This window comes from Hesperophylax consimilis, chromosome 23 (genome assembly GCF_061612785.1).
Source record: "Hesperophylax consimilis isolate HC1 chromosome 23, BYU_Hcon_1.0, whole genome shotgun sequence".
Taxonomy (NCBI): Eukaryota; Metazoa; Arthropoda; class Insecta; order Trichoptera; family Limnephilidae; genus Hesperophylax; species Hesperophylax consimilis.
Window position 1 is genome coordinate 12797039 of NC_142858.1, and position 15929 is coordinate 12812967.

Here is a 15929-nt window from a genome sequence, read left to right on the forward strand (position 1 = left end):
ATAACACCGTCACAAGAAGAATACATGCAATTTCAACAGACACAAACTCAGTTAAAGATTGACTTGGAAATATGCGACTGGTTCTCGCTACAATTTGACGAGTCAACAGATATATCAGACACCTCACAGTTATGATAAGAATAGTACTTAATAACTTCACAGTAAAAGAGGATATGTTGCAAATATTACCTACGAACGGACAGACAAGGGGTGAGGATATTTATAATAGATTGAGAACATACGCCAAGTCAATAAATATGCCTTCGCACAAGCTGTCTGCGATAACCAGCGATGGTGAACCAGCAATGGTAGGTAAAAATAAAGGATTTATTGCCCCCTGCAAGAAGGATGAATCATTTTCAAACTTTATGTCTTACTACTGTATTATCCTCCAGGAAGCTCTGAAAAAATTTACGAAAATAGTTACAAAAATAACGTGGCTAAAACGACAGTTTGAAAATGGCCTTGAAAGCCGAAACATCTGTAACAATAACAAAAACCAAAAAATACTTGCAGAACTTAATAATTATATTTTTAAATTTAATGTTCATTAAATAAATAAAAAAATCAATTCTATTTGATCAGCTCCTTTTACAACACCGACTTTTCAAGGCCCTGTTAGAAGATACTGAAGATAAAGAACATGATCTTATTCTGCATACTGAAGTGTGTTGGCTCAGTACAGAAAAGGTTCTTACAAGATTTGTGAGTTTATTTGAAGAAAAAAAAATTATAAACGATAAAAAGGAAAATTGTGCCTGACTCTCGCTGGCTGATTGATTTGGGATTTATCACAGACAAGATGGAAAAATTGAATTCTTTAATTCTGGAGTTGCAGTAAGCTCTGTAAAGTCATTTAAAGCTAAATTGGATTTGTTGATATCACATCTGCAGATCAATTCTCTCGTGCATATCCCACATATGAAGAAAATGCTAGATAAAAATGAATTAAACGGGTTATTATTTATTAAGCATCTTCAAGTGTTAAAAAAACAGTTTGAAGATAGATTTTTGCTGTTTTGTTTAAACGAGCCAATTGTTCCCTTCTGCATCTATCATTTTACTTGCCAAATAAATGTAATGGAAATAGCCGCATGTATTGCAGATTTTGTTCGAGGTAAGACAGAAGAAATATAGTTAAAAATTTTGGACCTTAAGTATGATATTTTGCTAAAATCCTTAATATCAGAGGACTTTTGGAATACAATGTACAGAGAAGAGTTCCCATTTTTGAAAAAAGCGTCATATAAAATTGAATAATTTTTCGTTGTTTTCAAACATGAACATAATAAAATCAAGATATAGATCTCGACTCACCGATGAGCATCTTTATGATTGTTTGCTAATAGGATTATCGTCATACTCTCCTAATTATGAGGCACTGGCTAATGATATGCAATGCCAAAGACAACATTGACATATTGATATTATATTTTTTCATAAAATGTTTTCTTTGTATTTGTGTTTTTTGTTTACTTTGTTTATGTTTTGTAAATACATTTCTCTGTGTGTATGCAATTTGAATAATATTTTTACTATTTGGAAACATTTTGTTTATTATTAATTTATAAATTATGAAAATAAGAAAATAAATTATGGGACTATGAGTAGACTCTAGAGTACAACAAGGTTGGGAGCCCCTGCTTAACTGATCTCAACAAAAACAAAAGTATTATATTCGTAGGACACATTAACGTAAACACTTATCAATACGGGCAACCACAAACCATAGAATACCTGACAACACTAACGCAGCATGGACACACAGTATACTAAAAGCTGTACCAAAAAATCAAGAACAAAACAAAACAATAGTACTTGAGTTCACAATTACAGATCGCTACATGAATATGATAACAATAGACACCGAAAACACGAAATTTGACCAACGTAAAATAATACGAAAAAAAATAATTAACTATTCAAATTTAAAATAAAGCTCACAAATAGACTGGATATAGGTACTGAAAACAGGATGCTAACGAACCTGTGATAAATTTACAATCACGCTAACGTAAGAAGGAGAGTAAGTTCTTGGAAGGAAAAAGGTATGAAGGGTTTGTACGAATCTGGGAGTCATTGAGTCCATATGAATCCAACTCTTCCACTGCAGTACAGGGCGGTCGAGATAATCCTTCTGGAGAGGCCAAAGGGTCTCCCTCAACCAGTCCTTCCCGATCCGGCCCGCCAGGCAGTAAGTGAGCAGAAGCACCCGGGCCAAGACCAAAACCTCACCCTATGTACCCGACAACCCTACTAAGTTACCAAACGTAGCGAACCCTAAGATTTATCCAAAAGATGGTTCCCGGGGCGGTGGTACCCATACTAGCCTCCGAATTAATAAAATAACATAAATATATAAGTTATGTGTTGACACCAAGTCCCATAAAAAAAATATTGCGATAGTTAAATAAAATAATTTTTTTTCATTATCTCTAAAGAAACAATAAACAATAAAAAAGTTTTACGAAATATTTTTCGTTGTCGAAATAATTGAAAAATTTCACTACAAAAAACTTTTTCCTGCTCTCCTGTAAAATTATGAAAATCCACAGGTCCACGTAATATTTTTATGAACACATGTTCCGGCAACGTGACGATTCATTAGTATTTCTCTAAAAGTTTATCAGGAAACCTATCAATTCATTTATTTATTTGATTACGAATAATTTGAAGAGATTCTTAATAATTTGGAAATATATTTTATCAGTGAGTTTTGTCCGTGCGTAAGCAAGTAATTTAACAAATACTTGAACATTGGTGGGAAGGTCCGATTTATTTTGCCATTTTGACAATTTAATAATTTATTTGCTATTCGGGAGCAGCTTAGTACTTTGTGTGAGTGTCGTGTGGACGAAACCTATGACCAAAGATAGGCTATGTGTAGTTTTTCAAGATCCAATACAAATTATTGTGCATTGAATATATGAAAACGAAATTATAATTATCTTACTAGCATGAATTATATTTTGAAATCTAATATAGACAATGACCTCGCTCTTGTTTTGAAAATCAAATGTGCAAAATTTCATCGGTGTTGGAATAAAACTGAACATTTGTATAAAAATTGAAACGCGGCCGCTCGCCCGCCCGCCCGCCATGGACACTCTCCTTTATAACGAGTAATACTAACCTTAATACAAGTTTCCTTTAAAATACATTGAAAAAAATACACTTTTTAAATTTGTCAAATTTATATTTACTTTTATATTCATTTATTTTCGGGGTTTGTTTTTTTTAAATTCTGATGCTAATTTTCAATTTGCAATTTAAACCGTTTTTTTCTTGAATTATTGAAGTGAAACTTCTTTACGCGCGTTATGCATTTTCGAGGACCGGAGTAAAACCGACTCATTACCGTCACGAAAAACCGTGATCATTTCGCTATAGGAGCCTAGATAATATTATATACCTAGTTTAGGTCACTCTCCAAACTCAGCTTCGCAGTCTAGAGGCAGAGCGCCCGACTCTCGTCGTGAAGAACTGAGGTTCTATCCCCGCTTTAACTATTTTTTTTTTCTTTTTGTGATTTTTTTAATACGAGGAAAAGTGATAAAATGCTCTCGCGCTGCGACTTTGTCAGGCATACATATAAGAAGATATCTACATGATTGTTGTCAAAAATGCACATTTATATTTTTTTATGGAGTAATTTATTTTTAGAATTTTTGCGATCGAACCTTCTAATTCTGTTTGAAACGATCGATTGAAGGAAGCGAATTTTGTATCGTAATATAATATCATACACAAACTCCGTTATAAAAATAAGCGCGGGACAAGTCAATTGAGGAGTACACGTTGTATACGCGGTTCTTGTCGCGCGAGATACCTCTCCTCTCGGTCTAGAGGCAGAGCGTTCGACACTCGTTATGCAGGACCCGGGTTCGAATCCCATATTTTTAAAACTTTTAATTTTTTTTATCACATGCTACTTATAAATATGTCAATATTAGGAATCTAGTTAAACGTTCATTTGTTAACAACACGCCTATAAATAAATTTATGCTTTTTGAAACTATAATGTACAACATTCTGAATAATAATAATATGAAATGAAAAGAGAGAGAGAAGAATACTAAAAGTTTCACTTCCGTCATGCGTAGGCTTGCCACACACTGTATTTTTTAAATTTATTTTGTAAGAAACAAACAGCTTTATAATATACAATGATAGATAAAAATATACAAGTTAACTGAAATCAAGCCACAGAAGTTTCTTATGTTAGAGTTCATTAGAAATGAAGTTTTAATATTTAATATTTCTTTTTTTAGATTTAAAGAAAGCCTTTGACACAGTCAACCATAGAATTCTCTTAAAGAAAATATCCAACATTGGAATTACACATAAATGTCTCATGCTGTTACAAAATCATATATTGAATCGCTAACAATGCACAAAAATTGGAACATATTTGAGCAATTTTGAATCAGTAAAACATGGTGTACCACAAGGATCTGTATTGGGGCCGCTACTCTTTCTAATATATATAAATGACTTATGTAAGATTAAAATACCTGGTAAAATTTTCTCATTTGCTGACGATACTGCAATAACAGTCCAAGGAAAATCATAGGAAGATACTACTAATAAAGCTAACAAATGTATTACTATTGTAAAAGAGTGGCTAGATAGAAACCTACTTACCCTAAATTATGATAAAACTATTTGTATTCCTTTGTATAACACACAGAAGTCGGCTCCTAAAACCAATCTTAATTTGAAGTTTCATAACGTAAATTGTAACCCAAACACATTCTGTAACTGTGAGGAGATGAAATCTGGAAAACTTATAAAGTATTTAGGTGTAACTATAGATTGTCAATTTAAATGGACCAGCCATATTGAAAAAAACTGTTAACAAATTGAGATACCTAAAATATATTTTTAAAAGAATGAGTAATGTAGTAAATATAAAAACCATGAAACTAGTTTATGACTCACTAGTTCATTCATCTCTTTCCTATGGAATAATTGGCTGGGGCGGAACTTTCAACAATCATGTAAAACCACTAGAAATTGCCCAAAAATCAATTATTAAGATAATGTACCAAAAAACTAAATCCTATCCCTCTAAACAATTGTTCCAAGAAACTGAAATTTTGGACCTTAAGCAGACCTATAGTGCTCAATGTCTTAAATTTATTTATACGCGACCAAACAACTTTATTAAAAATTCTAATCGTGCCAGCCAACGACATAGCGCTTGTGAATATGATGTGCCTCACTGCAAAACCAGGTTGGCCCAAAGGCATATTAGTTTTATTGCTCCAAAAATGTATAATTCTTTATGTACAACCTTTAAAAGGGACACGTGTGTAAACCTTCAATCTTTTAAAAAGTACATCAAATCTTGGCTAAAAAACACTGAACTAGATATTTTTTTCTTATAAGTTTTAGCAAAGCTATCTGTAGCATTTATATCCATGTAGAGATTATTTTTTATTATTTCACATACATAAAAAAACAGCGGATATATTTTATTGTTTGTAATGCTTTGTCTGCTAATTCACTTTTTAAGATGTCTTCTTTAAAAACTAGTATTTACCTTATTTTTGTGTTATTATAAAACTTTTGCATATTTCATGATTTAGTTTCTTGTATTGCATCTCTACAGTAACTCTTTTAAAATAACTTAAATTTATATTTGATATTGTATCTCCACTTGAACCATATAAATAAGATAAAAATACTTATAATACCCACACTCAGGCTTCGCCTTCGTGGGATTTTTTTTTTTAATTATGTACATTTATTTCAATATTTTTTATACATTTTTCAATATTTTATGTAATGTATAAAAAAAATTCAATAATAAATAAAAAAATTAAAAAAAATATCTTTAAATTAATTTGGTGTTAGGAAGGGGAGAGGAAGAGGAAGATAGGAAGAGGATAGGAGATGCTCCAGATATATTCCATACTCTCATATTAATAATCGATCGTACGCATTACTTCATATCGATATTGATTTAGGTTATTACCAAAAATGTCAATGCTGTAAAATTTTGTATTATATTGTGCACATATACGAGGAATTGGGGATTTTTTTCGAATGTTTGTTCTACACGAGGGTAGATAAAATAAATCAGATTGTCGGGTTGATCTAGACGGAATATGAAGATTTATTAAATTTGTAAGTTCTGGTGAGTCCAGACCATTATTTAGGATTTTAAATAATAAAATTTGATCAAAAATTAGACGTCGTGTTTGGAGGGAGTTAAAATTATGAAATTTAATGGATTCGGTATAATTTGAGTGTAAGTTTAGTTTATAATTTTTGAGTTTAAATTTTTTTTAATTCTTTCTATTGTTTCGATATGGGCTTGGTATAAAAGAGTCCAGATCGGTGTTCAGTGTTCCAGATGCGGTTGAATATATGAGGTGTAAAGGGAATATAGAGTGTTTATGTTGTGGAAGGGTTTTGCTACGCGAATTATAAATCCCAGCATTTTATTGGCTTTGTTAATGATGTCATCAGTGTGTTGGATAAAGTTTAATTTAACATCCAGTGTTACCCCAAGAATTACAAGAACACAATTATAGCAATTTTTGGCGTGATAAAATAAAATACGAAATCTCTTTTGTTTTTTGCTTCAATGAATAAAAACAACGACTTTGATAAAAAAAATGAAGTGAAATAATACAAAACTGCGCTATATAAATGTTAGGTTATCTGATAGTATTATTGCCCTAGCGTCTGGACGATCTAGGCCCTCTGATTGGTCGAATTCAAATCGTGTGTTTCGGGTAAATCCCGAATAGGGGGTCTGCAGGCAAAATTCGACCACTCTGCCCCTCTGGCGGTATAAGAACGAACCAAATGACTGGCAAACGCATAAAATTAAATATAGCAACAATACGCATGGTTACCCAAAATTACTTGACCATTAACAATCTTTTAATAAGAAGATTTCTAATGGAAGCTTATCACTTTGTGATGGCATTGTTTATTTTATTAAAACTAAATAACTTTGTTTACATCACTTAATTACATACAACCTCTATATGTTTCATGATCGAAGTTTACCTCATCAGGAGTTAGTATACATACATTGAAGTAAAAAATTAAATATAGATTACAGTTGGAAAGAAGAAGTGGAAGGAGGGGGGAGGGTTAAGAGTGACCGGAGTTTATCAGAATCGGCAATTACAATATCGTTATACGGGAAAGACCACTTGAGTGAAAAAATATTTAAAAGAGGGTTTCTATATTTAATTTTGGACTTCGGAGTATACTTACTCTTGATGAGGTGAACTTCGTTCATGAAACATGTAGTGGTTGTATATAATAAAGTGATGTAAACAAAGTTATTTGTCAAATATGATTTAAGATTTTCACGGCCAAAAGTATTTTTGTTATTTGTTTTTGGGACGTTATGCCGTGTTGCGCTAACTCCTTCTTTAGCCAACGTTTCGGACAGCATTGCAGTGTCCATCATCAGGGCAGATGTGTTATTGTACGTTGGCTAAAGAAGGAGTTAGCGCAACACGGCATAACATCCCAAAAACAAATAACAAAAAAAAAAAGTTATTTGTGTTTTAATGAAATAAAGTTTAATAAGATTATATTATTTTATATATTTAAGTTATATATCAATCACTCAACTGGTCTTTCCCGTCTAACGATATTGTAATTCCTAATTCCTAATTCTCTTACCCCTCCCCCCTCCTTCCACTTCTTCTTTCCAATTGTAATATATATTTAATTTTGGACTTCGGAGTATACTGACTCTTGATGAGGTGAACTTCGTTCATGAAACATGTAGTGGTTGTATATAATAAAGTGATGTCAACAAAGTTATTTGTGTTTTAATGAAATAAAGTTTAATAAGATTACATTATTTTATCTATTTCCGTTATATATCAATATAACGCAATAAAATGTAAACATCATAAGTATTTATTTATTTATTGGACAATTTGCATAGCGCCGCTTTTGTGAGATATCACCTAAGGGGCGCTATATTGTAATAATCTATTTACAATATATACTCACCCTCTCTCTGTGAATGACCTAATATCTACGTATTAAATGTAACTGTTGTTAGTATCATTTAAACTGGGCGAAGCCCAGCCAAGTGCCGCCCGCAAGGCCTAGCAGCATAAAACCCGCGGAGCGGATTTTTAACTGCTAGTTATTATTATTATTACCAATATAACATCACAAGAATGAAAATAAGAAAATATTATGCGGAATAGCAATGACAATGAAGTAAGGCAAAAATGTACACCAGGAAGAAAATGCACGTTTCTCGTGAGCACGAAGCTAATTAAAATGTGTTTATTATTTAGTTTTAGCGATTAAAAAATCAATGCTGCACTGACCCGACGAACGAAAAACTTTACGTTTAATGTGACGTCTCACCCGACACGTCAAAGATTTGGTGAGTTTTGGCGGGCCTTAAAAAATTAAAACTAAAAACTATTTTAACTATGAAAACTGACAAAAAATAAATCATGTATATGGAAATTCGACTGAAGGGAAGCATATTTAATTATAAAATATAATTGGTTTTATCACACATACATTTTGCGCACAAAAAATACCAGCTAATATTAAAGGGATCTCTCCAGAAGAATAAGTATTTTATTGATTAAGTATTGGTATTTAATGGTACTGTAAAATAAGCACGTGTTGAAACACACTATCGTACTATTATGAGCTATAACAGCAGAAAATTATCCTCAAATGCGTGTCGTTAGAGGAAGACCGTCCGCTGGAAAGGGACGGATGTATTAAACATTAGGTCGCCGGTGTGCCGCCAACACTGCGGTAACTCACGTGGATCGGTACGTGATTTCCAACGCTATTATTGTGGACTCCTGCTTTGGAGTAGAGTTCTTCAAGTTAGAAGTGTGTCGTTCCGCTCATTTTTCGGACTCGAATCAGAGTCCGGACTCATTCTAAAGGACTCGATTCATTGGATTCGCTCCGACTCCTTCGAATCAAGGCGATCAAACCGCTCCGCCGGACTCATACTACAAAACGAATCAAGCGAGTCCGGCGGAACGGTTTGAGTCGGAACGTTTTAAATGAGTCCGGCGGAACGGTTTGAGTCGGAACGTTTGAAATGAGTCCGGCGGACTCAAACTAGAAACCGTTCCGCCGGACTCATCTTGATTCGATTGAGGTTCGAGTCCTGTGGACTTGAATTTGAATCAGCTGGATTCGCAGAACCCGGTGGAACGTCACAATGAGTGTCACGAAATAATAATTTTGTGTATCCTGTTATCTGTAAGGTTAGCTTTAGACTTGTAAGTTTTTTCGTAAATTTACGACTTCTAGCCAATGGGCATATTGGATTTTCAAAATGCAATATGCCCATTGGCTAGAAGTCGTAAATTTACGAAAAAACTTACAAGTCTAAAGCTAGCCTACTTCGCAACTCGCGATTTTCGAAAGGTAAAGGATTAGTTACACATATTATTATTAACTACAGGAAGGATACTTAAAAATACAAAATTTGCAAGATTAAAAAAAAGTCAAATTTTAAAAAAAATCCATTTAAAAACAAAATTTTCAAAAAAAGTAAAAATTTTCAAAAAAAATCAAAATTTTCAAAAAAGTCAAAATTTTCAAAAAAAAAAATCAAATTTTCTAAAAAATTCGAATTACCCAAAAAGGGCAAATTTTCAAAAAAAATCTAATTTTCAAAAGTTTAAAAAAATTATCAATTTTTTAAAAATCAAATAAGTAGGTGTATTTAATAATTTGTTTATTTGCTTCACTCAATTCGTGAGGTACCCACCTTTCAAGCTTTTTCACATTCCCAATTTGCTTCAAGTGGATTAAAACAGTTTTATCACTAACACCGCAACCTGCAGCTTACTAGGACAATTACAATATATATAATCTACAAATTTAATTAAGGAATATTAAAACATCGTACGTTGGAAGTGGAACCACTACCATTGAAACTTTTTATTACGTCCTTTCATTTTTTTATGATGATACAAAAGGTCCATTTACCCAACAAAAAACCTAACCTACACAAAATTCATATTACTGCTTATGAACATCATCTGAGATGACGCGCCACAAGAAATTTAATGCTTTTTATCAAATGTTAGTTTTCTTAATACGCTGCTTCCAATCTATCGGGGGCGTCCGGCGTATATATTTTTTGAGGTTATTCATACAGATGATTAAATTGTTAATAATAAAGTCAGCGCCGTCAGCGGTGACCCCCAGCTAAAATACTAATAACTGCTTTAATTTTGTGTTTGAAAAATGATCTTCACAAAGCTAAATAATTAGACTAGATAAGACCTAAGTAACGTTGGCGCGAGTTTACTGGAACGCAAATTTGCCCTATGCAGACCAATAAAAGGAAAAAGCAATGCTTGTTGCTATCTTTTGACTAAGACTTACTAAACTTTCTTTTTGAAAAATATTTTCGTCAACCAGTGCAGATCAACAATCCAAACACAGTTCGGTTCGAGGTGCGAGTTTCGAGCGAGAGGCGAGAGCGAGAGGTGAGAGTGAGTCCGGACTCGATCCATTTTATTTTGCGGACTCGGATCGATTCAAACGCCTTCGGACTCGGACTCATTTGATTCGCTCCGGCCGGAACGACACACTTCTACTTCAAGTCAGTCTTAGCAAAGATCCCGATAAGGGAGGTCCATGCTACCATGTCAACCTACAACATATCCATTTGCGTAACAATTCTTATTGGATGAATTTATTCAAACTCAGTGACTAAGCGATAAAAACAAAAAACACGTAAATAACTCTTCCTCGTTGTTCCCAGAAATTTCGGTAAGATTGCTTTTTTTGTACAACTTATCCGTGTATGTTTCCTTGTCGATGTTGTTGTGTAAACTATTTGTATAAAGTAGAATTAAAATAAATATAGAACATTATGCCAAAGGAACTAATCGATCATCTGGATGAATTGTTTAAAATGCCAAATCATATTAAATTTCACTAAATAAATTTGGACGGAGAAAATGTATAATGTTATCAAATTCAATGTTTATGACAATCGTGTTGTTACGTATAATTATTTACCTACATTCAAAGTAAACTAAGTATTATAACCATTGGAAGAATAAATTATAAATGTCTTACAATAAATTATTCTTTATTTGTATTTTTTGTTTGTTCGTCATTTGTGTTATAAACTTTATTGTATGTGTTGATGCTTCGTACATACTTTAATACGTATGATCTTTACTTAAATATAAAATTTTATTAATTATTTTAAATGAACATTCTCATCAAACTGATTACTGACACAAACACACATACACAGGTTGTAATATTGCTTTATGATCTCAATGTTTGCGTTATTTATGTTAAATTTGTATGATTTGTAACAAAAGCGAAAAGAATTATGTAAGAATTATATTTATCTTTAATAGGTGGCATTTTTGCTTTTGCAATACTATTTTTTGCACAATATAATAGTTCTTAGAAGGGGAGTGCTTGTTAAAATTTAAAAAATACTAATTTCGGTTGTCGGTGCGTGAAGTGAAATATGTCTTTTTTACAAAGTTAATTTATAATTTACTTGTAGTCTACTTACAGACATAAATGAATTATCTGTGAACTTGAAATGTTCTTCAACTCAAGCAAAAGCCAAGTAAATAATAATTAATTTTTAAATTCGATTAAACGGTAAATACCTTAGTGCTCCCAAAGGTACCTGTGGTCCAGAAGTAATACCATTTACGTAATAAGGTCGTCTCTATAAATGGACTAGTGATTGGTTTCATCTTAAAATACCTTGTATTGGTGCATCCGTCAAAGTATCGCTGCCCAGGCTTTACGTAGAATTTTTCGAAACATAATAATCTAACAACAAGCATCCTCTTATTTTGAAAGTCAAGTGAGCTAAATTTCATTACTATCGGAATGAAACTGTATTTTTGCATAAAAATATAAACTATAGTATATAATTTTTAAAAAAAATACCGAATTCCATTTTTCGAGATATCAATTATCTAGAGCATCTTCATTAATAACTTATGTGTGCGATATGACAATGATGTATAACTAGAATATGTCTAGTTGCGTATGGTCTATCGCACAATTGAATAGTATTCGAAGTATGTTTGGGGTCGTTCAAGTATTATGTAAGCACTATAGGGGGGCAGGGGGGTCTTTGCTTTGCTTATTTTTGATGACATGGGGGGTGGGGGGGTCGAGATAGTGATTACGTCAGCACTGCTCAGCAGTAGTTATTTTTTTTACACATTGGCAACCCATACATTGTCTATGTTTGAAAACCGAATACATTTTCGGGGATTCCCACAAATAATTAATACGTTTAGGTACTCGCTTAGAAGCGAATGGGGGAATTACCGCGCGCTACTCACTTGTCAAAATTTCTTCCATCAATCTATTGTTTCGTTTCAGTACGATTGACGATTTGACGTGTTGTAAGCAAATCAAAGCAAGTTAATATTTGTGTTACCGTTGATCCTCTTTCGCCAAAGTTGAATTGTTTATAAAACAGAAAAATGCATATAGGTACCAATTTTTACGTAATCATGGGAGGGGGGGGTAAGAACTTTGAACTTACTTTTGATGACAAGGGGGAAGAGGGGGTAAATAATTGTAATAAATCTGCTTACGTAATACTTGAACGGCCCCTTTCGACAGATTTTTTTAAAGAAATAAGGTAAGTATATATAAAATTGGATTTACATTAAGTTTTTAAACATTATGAGCTTTTAATATTACTATTCCATGGAAGCTTTAGCTTCTGATTAGAAGAGGAGTGTACAGTACATTATTGTAGTTATTTATTTTTATTTTTTTTTTTTTTTTTAACTAATTGTAATTAATAATATTATTTGTAAGTGTATTATTCAATGTAGTAAGTACACTACAGTGAGAAAGATTCGATTCAATGATTCAAAACTGCCAGACAATTCGTGATGGCTATTTTTTTTTCTTAAAATGTAAAAATTGTTGGTACCTACTTGTATTTTCCCATGTCAAATGGAAGATCGGGATTGCGTCATCCATCCAGTTATGCTGTATACTAACATATACGAACATTAAACTATTTTTTTTATTTAACGGCAATATTAAGTAAAGTAAAAAAGATACAATATTAAGTAAAATAAAAATATACTTCCAGGTTTATTTTTACTATTACTTTTTGTGTTTTAGCGAGCTGCTTCATGTGAAGGTTTGAGGCAGATCCCCATCCAATAATCCCATACTTATTGTTTTATTATATATTAATAAATAGCGATTTGTTTAGTTTTATTGTTGTTAATATATTTATAATTATTTAAAAAATATATTCAAAAAACCGTTTTCATATCGTTATTAAGTGTTTTATTAGTATTAAATTAATATTATTCAAAAATCCTGCTTATGTCTACGACCACTGTCAATATAATAATAATAATAACAATTTTTATTCCAGAATGTGGGAGGTAAATGCAATACCCCACGTCCCATATAGATATATTCATTGATTGTACAATATATATGTAAACTTTTTAATACAGGTAAGTCATAAATTTCATAAAATATAAACAGTAATTATGTGAATAAAGCATTTTTTTAAAACATGCAAAAATAGACGACTTTAAATAAACAAAAATTTATTTCGGACGTGTAACATTTTTAACAAACAATGTGTTAACGTGACAAAAAAATTAAATTGAGTGGTTGTCGACAAAGGAAACGATTTTCATATTTCTCAAATGGGAGAATTCCGCCCACTAAAATGTGACTCGGGATTAACTGCGTGGTGCGGATAACGTGGCACGTTTAATTGGCGGATGTTGTTTTCATAATAAATTTTCAATAACTAATTCTTATTATGTACCCCAAGAAAAAGATTATTTTTCCAATCAATGCGTTAAATAACATAATATAATTAGCGTTGTTCTCCGAAATCACGCCTACCTCATAATAGATCATAAATGTGATCCATACTTCTCTTATATTTATGTAAAACACATTATTGTTACATGTTCGAACATGATATTGCACACATTTAGCATAAAAGCGTATTTGCCGCATTTACATAAATCAATCATTATAACATATTATTGCGTTGATTATTATGTAAACACTCACTATTTATGCAACTGTGTAATTATTACAAGTCGATGGCATAATATTGCGTTTACAATTTTGGTTTAAAGTACCAAAGATGTACAAAATTTTTTTGGGTTCAAATATTGCATTTCCTAAACCTACCGTCTCAAAGATATAAAAATATTAGAATATATATCGTAAATCCTCCAGGCAGTGGTTTTTATGAGCACGGATATTGTATATCCTTAACAATAATATACGTTTTTATGTAAAACGAAATTCCATGCCAACATAATGTATTTACATTAAACTTATTTTTTTACATCACTAAGTCTAAAATCCAAAATATAAAAAAAAAACATACAACAAGAATAATAATATTTCAAGTTGAAAAAAATACTATTGTCAAATTTTTATATCACAAAGTCTAACTTTCCAAGGTTTGCAAACTGTCATTTTCAGTTTTCTCAATATAATATTTTATGGAGATATAATATTTGAACTCTAAACCATCTATGCGATAGATCGAAAATGTGTTCCATATCTTACATGTAAAATTCTGTATTCCACAAGTTTTAAAACATTGCGCAAATTTAGCGTGAAAGGCGATTATTGTTTTTGCGACATTAAATAAATCAAGGTAGGTTGGTACTTATATAAATAACATATTAACACATTCTTTGCGGGAAACGAGAAAACTCGTCACACGCCTTTTTACAGTAAGACGCGGGAGACGAGTTTACTCGTTTTGTTGCGCAAAGCGGTTCTAAGTGGGCGCGGGGTCATGTGTTTTCTATTGTCGGCGGTACCCGATCTATCTACCTGTCAATACAATGAGTTTGAAACACAACAAAAAATAAAATAGTTGTCGCGTCTGTTCCGCTCACAAACTACGCAGTGAAACACGGTACATGTGCAAGTTTTGCAATGTGCCCCTGCATAAAGGAAAGTGTTTCAAACGCTATCACACATTGAAGCACTATTAGGTTATAGTTTTTTTATATGTATTGAAAATTTCTAAATAATCTTGTAATTTTGTATGAATAATGAAGTTTTTTCTATGATTCCCAAGAAAGTAGGAATTACTCATTCATTGCAAAGTAAATAAATAGAGACATCTTTTTAAAGCAAAACACTGAAAGTTTCATCGACAAATATCAAATAGATCATAAGATATGAATATTTTGCGGAAAGTCTAATTTTGGCGCTAAAATTAAAAAAAAACACCCGCGCTCCGCCCCAAATTTGGCGGTAAAATGCCCGACCACACAGTGGTTTATGATTTAGAGGTGGCTATTGGTTATATAGCGAAACAAGCTACAATATAACTTAAAAATTATAAATATAAGTAATACTTAGTTAAGTGTAAACTAAGTTTTTAACTGTATATTTAGAAAAAAAACAGGTACGAACATTTTGCTCTCTTTGTGTTTAATTAGAATGTGATGTTACATAACTAAGTTCAGTCGGTGACCTTTTTTGAGGTGACCGGTAATTTAATTATTGTTAGGTAGCTACTTAATATTTCTCTCAGCTATTTCCACGCCATTATGCCAAGCGAAACCTTCGCATCTATTAATAAACTTGTTTACCTAACCAGTCACCTGTACGGGGAGGGGTGGACCCCGTGCTTCATAATAATGGAAGTTTTGATTAAAAATAGTTTCAACTCCATGTTTTCTAGGCTTTCTTGATGGAAATAGAACAGTGACATACACTGTTCTATTTCCATCGAGAAGTAGGACTAAGTAACGTCTTTCGTGTGGAATAAACGAAAAACGGTTTTGTCGGCTTAGTGATGTAGTGTATAACAGGCATAATCGAGGCAAATGCAACGATATATCGCCAAGCAATCACTTTTCAGTCACCACTCTTTTCCTGGGTTTATTTTTTTTGGAAATTTTAATTGACATTTCATA

The 15929-nt window shown here is 32.2% G+C and overlaps 1 protein-coding gene across 1 annotated transcript in view; it reads left to right on the plus strand.

Moving 5' to 3' along the window:
- Window positions 1-10651: 10651 nt before the first annotated feature.
- The window catches only part of per (period circadian regulator), a 32547-nt gene continuing 27269 nt past the window's right edge, over window positions 10652-15929 (plus strand). The window contains exon 1 of the mRNA XM_089645705.1: window positions 10652-10761. The gene's annotated coding sequence lies outside the window, so the exon portion shown is untranslated. The remainder of the gene's footprint in view (window positions 10762-15929) is intronic.